Below are 6439 nucleotides of genomic sequence, written 5' to 3'. Positions count from 1 at the left end.
TGGTTTTGGGAGGAGATTTCTGCCACCCTACTCATGCTGCCATCTTGAGAATCTCCAATCTTTTTTGGTCAATGAAAACATGACCATTTTGAGATTTCTAATGTCACTAATAGTGTCAATTTTTAGAGTTGTTTAGTAGGCCTATCTCTGGAGTACTCCTCTCCTGTCCCAAATATGTATTACAGGAGAATCTACCTGTAATACAATAATTAAGCATGCAAATGAACAGCTCATTTATTTTGGTCCTGGGAAAATATCATTAATCAAATTTATGAATGCAATGAAATCACTTCTTCCATGTTTATTAAAAGTCATTATAAAAATGTTATCTCTAGGCTCAGCTGACAGTTTTAAACTTAATGTGGCTTTTAATCAATGGTAACAAAATCAATTATGTCACTACTGGGCACCTTAAGGAATGTAAATTACTACCAGCCAAAATGTGTTTTCCCTTGGATTTATATCCTCACAGATACTTTAAAAAAAGAGAAAGAAAGAAACTAGAATCATACTTTCCATAGATATAGTGATGTGTAAGGCAAAGGGCCCTCATATAGGAGAGAAAAAGCAGGCTGAGTTCCATGGTCTACTATATACTAGCAGTGTGATCTTCTAAAAAGTCACCTAATTTTGGACAGCAGATTCTCACCTTCTTATAGCTTTACTATATAGTATAAATGTAAAATGGTGTTAACCTTATAAATTACACTAAAGTGTTTTTCTAAAAAGAGGTGATCATTTACATTTTTATCACAGCACCTACTCATTTTTTTACTCATTAAAATATTGCTTGCTTATTGCCAATCAACTTTTAAGTAAAGATTTTCATTTGCTTGGGAAGTATAGGTATGTGTTCAAGGCAAGTAAAAGATGGATGGGCGGAGGAATGGACAGGTAGAGGAATCAATCAACTGGTAGAGTGCATGAAATTGGTTTATAGAATTTAAAGTGCTTTTCCAATGATGATTTTGAGTGTTCAGGTAAAGTATCCACCTCCGTTCATAATATATTTTTTTCTGTACAATAAAGGGAGATGATAGATTTTAGATTTTAAATGTGTCTTATGCATTAATTAAATTAATCTCAAGCTACACTGCTAACTTATGATGAAAGTTGGTACACTTTTCTATTGCCCACTCTAAATTATGTCCAATCACAATATTCAGTGCTTTCCATCACAGGACATATGATTACATGTCAACATTAAGATTTTGCAACTATAAAATAAAGACACATCCCAATGTAAATATAACCCTCATTAAAATTCTTAGGAAAAACTACAGTGAAAAATAGAGATCCTCTTGTAATTCACTGTCAAATGAAATTAAATCCTATTGCTCTTATGAGTTAAAATCCCTAAGAAACTAGTAGTCTAAAATTAATACTTCTCCATTTCTTATTGCAGTTAGTCTTAATATAGTAAATTCTTGATTCTTAGGGGAAGCAACCTTCAGCAGCTCCAGCCTTGGTAATTCTTTTGGAGACCAAAGACTGAACACATTTATTACTAAATGTTGCATGAGATACACTTTTTTAAAGGGTCTTGAAAGTTCATAGGATATGCAAGATTATCGCAGTTTTGCCCCATATCCATGAAAAATAGGGGAAAAAGCATTACTCAGCTCCTGAAAGTTATCACAGGCAAAGTTATGCTTCCAAATTCAGCACCCAATAATGCCAAATGTCACGGTAGAGCCTCAATGGTCTCTAAGACAAGGTGGATGGACAGAATCTTGGTGTCAGCCTGGCCAACAATGCCAGTCAGTCTAGGAGAGATGCCCAAAAGCCACAACCTGTGAGATTAAACTCAATTTATTAATGATAGCAATAAATTTATCAGAGCAGAAAATTACCCAATTATACCATCCACATCCATAATTGCTTTTTCAGTTTGTTTTTGCAGTGTTTGGGAAATTGCAATATTGGTAGGCTCAGTCATTTTAGGTGCCTTTCTTTCCCATTCAGTATATTCAAACCATTTTAGTTTTCACTTCTCCTTTGAGCTTATGTTTCTCACACACCAGTGTTGAAGTATTAGTACTGTTTAATGACATAACCTCCATAATGACTTGTAATAGATATTTTCATTCTTATAACTCATTAGCTACTTCTTCTGCCTCTTATAGAGTATGTGGGTATTAAATCTGCCTTCTTGGCAAGGGTTCTTCTTTCCCACAGTTGATTCAGATTAATAGTTACCATCAGTGGATTTTTGTATTAAGCTTGCCATTGATACTCAAGCTCTGCTTTTCTCAGCCAAGTGAGAACCAGTTATGCTTCCCAAAACACTGTCATTTACCTCACATATGTTAAAATGGCTAGAATCAAAAAGATAATGAATAGCAAGTATTGGCAAGGATGTGAAGAGAAAGGGGCCCCTGTACATTGTTGGTGGGAATGTAAATTTGTGCAGCTACTACAGAAAACAGTATGGAGGTTTCTCAGAAAGTTCAAAATAGAAATACCATATTATCTAGTAATTTCACTTCTGGGTAGTCATCCAAAGAAAATAAAAACACTAACACAAAAAGATATACGCACCCCTATCCTATGTTAATTGCAGCAGTATTTACAATAGCCAAGATATGGAAACAACCTAGGTGTCTATCAATGGATAAATGGATAAAGATGTGTTATATATACACAATGGAATACTATTCAGCCATAAAAAACAATGAACTCTTGCCATTTCTAACACATGGGTGGATATTGAGAGTATTATACTTCTTAAGTAAAATAATCAGAGAAAGACAAATACTATATGATCTCACTTACATGTGGAATCTCAACAACAAAACAAATCAATAAGCTCGTAAAGAAGGTCAAAGGTACAAACTTTCAGTTACAAAATAAAGATGCCATGGGGATGTAATGTGAAGCATGGTTACTATAGTTAATAATACTGCACTGCATATTTGAAAGTTGCTAAAAAAGTAAATCTTAAAATGTTCTCATCACACACACAAAAAGTGGAGTACAATATATATGGTAACAGATGGTAATCAGATTTACTCTAATGATCATTTTGCAGCATATACAAATATAAAATCATTATGTTGCACACCTGAAATTAATACAGTTTTATTTGTTAATTCTACCTCAATAATTAAGGAAAAATATACTGTCATTCCTGCATTTCCTTCTGTAATTACCCAAAGACTCATTTGATATTTTAACAGTTCAGTTTTCAAAAATAAGTTTTTTTATCCTAGAAAGGATTTAAATTTCAAGAAAATTGGCAAAGATAGTGTAGTTTCCATATACTCACATCCAATTTCCCCTATTATTATTTGCCATTAAGTATGGTGCATTTGTCACAAATAATTAACCAATGTTAGTACATCATCTGAAGTTCATGCTTTATTCAGATGCCTTCAGATATTACTTAATATCCTTTTTCTGATCCATGCTCCCATCTGAATACAACATTCCGTTGTCTCGTGTGTCCTTGTGTCTCATGAGTCTCAGGCCCCTCTTGGGTGACAGTCTGTGACTTCCCTTATTCAAAATAGAAATATCATATGATCTACTAATTTCACTTCTGGGTAGTCATCCAAAGAAAATGAAAACACTAACACAAAAAGATAAATGCACCCCTATCCTGCTCTCTGATCCTGCTTGCTATTCACTCCTGTTAGATTCTGATCAGAATTCCCCTTATTTCTGGTGATGGCTGTTTCAAGGAGTACTGGTAATCATTTAATTATTACTTAAATTGGTTTCTTTCTTTCTCTACTTAAGGTGCTAGTAGTGCTTCCTGAGTCTGAGTGATTTCTCTCCATTTGCTTTCCTTGCATTTTCCTATTCAAGAAGCTTATTTCTCTAAGATAAATCTCTAGATTTTCTCTTCTGGAATTTCCCGTGGTGAGAGAGAGAGAAACCAGCAAGTTTGGGTCTGCCCAAAGCATTTTGCTCATTTTCTCATCTTTTGTTGGGTATCCCAACCCTTAGAACATTTCCTTTTAAACTGACATAGAGATAAAGCCCCAATCAATTTTTCTGTCACATCCTTGTTGTGCCTTCCTATGGAATATGAACACAGGACGTTTCTCCAACATCCTTCCTCAAGACAAAGGGAATATCCAGTGCCCCCTTGAGGTGACTCACCTACTAATAATTGGACTGTTTTGCACTAATCTTCCTAATTTTCTTCTCTTAAATGTGTCCAAATTTCCATGTAACAAAATGATGTTTTCCTAATCTTCCAGGTATATTTACTTAATCTATTTTAGAGAAATTAGGCCTAGATACAACTCATTTTTCCCTTTTTAATCAGACTCTCTTGGCCTTTGAGATTTCATTTTCCCCTTCATATCTAAGTTTTTCAACTAAAATATCATTTCTAATAAGCAACTCTCTTTCTCCAGCTTAGTAAGTCAGTCTTTCCTTTTTTCATGTTTTTAAGTAATCATTCCCACTGATTTTTGATTGCCTGAAAAAACTGATTTCTAGAGTTAAAAGGTATAACTCCTTTTAATTGTCTTCCATGGCTTTGCAACAGCTTAACTTTGACATACATCTTTACCTTATGCAAAGAAGATAACACATTCTGTTTATAAAAAGGGCTTCTGTCCCCTTTTAGTTACTCATTCTTAAAAATCTACCCACCTCAATTCTGACATTGAAGAGGATTAAAGATGGTGTCATGAGAGGTGAGACAGAGGCCTCCTCCTAAAACTGCATATAATATACAAAAATATAATTAAAACTAATCCTGAAAGAGCAACAGGAAAGAGGGCTGTGCCAGATGGCACACACCTGAGGAAAAGAATAGACCTCAACGAACAGGGTAACATACCAAAGCCATGGCCCAGTGGCACTCAAGCCCTTCCCCACCCCAGCTCTCAGGTGGGAGGAAGAGAAACAGAGTGGGGAGGGAGTGGATGCCTGGGACTGCTGAACACCTAGCCCTGGAGATCTTCTCTGGGAGCACAAACCTACACTGCATGGTGCTCTGTTGATTAGGGGGGTTGTAAAGCTAAAACAGGTAGAATACCTGGAGAGACTGAGATTCCAGCCACTTGTGGAAAACAGGGATCCATATCTGGCTGCTCTGGGACAAAAAGAAAGATGGGAAGTCTGAGAGACTTCCTAACAGTGAGAGGGCTGCTAAAGGGGCAAGGAATGCACAGAGCTCACTGCTCAGGAGAAAGGACATGTAGATGAAATTGTCTGGGTGCACTCTGCCCAGGAGGTAAGGAACTTTCACAATCTTCAGATGCTCTAGTCCCCTGGCTGGCTATGCAGCCCCAATGTCCCCCTCTGTGATAGGCAGCTGCTGTGCCTTCCTCCCTGCCAGCCCGTACCTGGCTCACAAACTGGCAAACCCTGCTCTGATGTTAGGTCAGGCAGAGGGAAGCACCGCCTACAGCAGCTACAAACGCCAAGCATAGAAGCTTATACCTGTGTGCTAGGCCCCCTGGTTCTAGCAGTGGAGACAGGCATAGTAGCTGAACAGCAGGAAACAGGTCTTTCCTCCCCCCAGGCACCAACACCACTCCCCTGCAACCTCCACCATTGCTCCAGGGGCTGAGCAGCTCCAGAGAGTAGAGCTTCTGGGAACTAGAGGGTGCCACATATAAATATGAAATGTCAAAGAACCTGGTTGAAAGCAAAATCATACATACACCAGAGAAAGAGTCAAATGAAATTGACTTCATGAATCTTCCTGAAAGAAATTTCAAAATAAAAATCATACACATGTTCATGGAGGTACAGAAAAGGAATTCAGGAATTAATTCTGATTGGAGACCCAGTCATTATGAAACACAGTATCATAAATGAAACATAAAATGGAAGGTTTTAAAAGCAGATTAGATATGGTGGAGGAGACAATAAATGAAATAGAAATTAGAGAAGAGGAATACAAAGAAGCTGAGGCACAGAGAGAGAAAAGGATCTCTAAGAATGAAAGAATATTGAGAGAACTGTGAGACCAATCCAAATGTAACAATATTCATATTACAGGGGTACCAGAAGAAGAAGAGAAAGCAAAAAGGGATAGAAAGTGTCTTTGAGGAGCTTATTGATGAAAACTTCCTGAACCTGGGGAAGGAGATAGTCTCTCAGGCCATGGAGGTGCACAGATCTCCCAACACAATGGACCCAAGGACAACAACACCAAGACGTATAATAATTACAATGGCAAAGATCAAGGATAAGGACAGACTATTAAAAGCAGCCAGAGAGAGAAATAAGATCACATACAAAGGAAAGCCCATCAGGCTAACATCAGACTTCTCAGCAGAAACCTTACAGGCCAGAAGGGAGTGGGATGATGCATTTAAGGCAATGAAACAAAAGGGCCTGGAACCAAGATTACTTTATCCAACAAGATTATCATTTAAAATTGAAGGAGGGATTAAACAATTTTCAGATAAGCAAAAGCTGAGAGAATTTACCTCCCACAAACCATCTCTACAGTGTATTTTGGAGGGAC

This window comes from Manis javanica, chromosome 6 (genome assembly GCF_040802235.1).
Source record: "Manis javanica isolate MJ-LG chromosome 6, MJ_LKY, whole genome shotgun sequence".
Lineage (NCBI taxonomy): Eukaryota > Metazoa > Chordata > Mammalia > Pholidota > Manidae > Manis > Manis javanica.
This window is presented reverse-complemented; position numbering follows the sequence as displayed.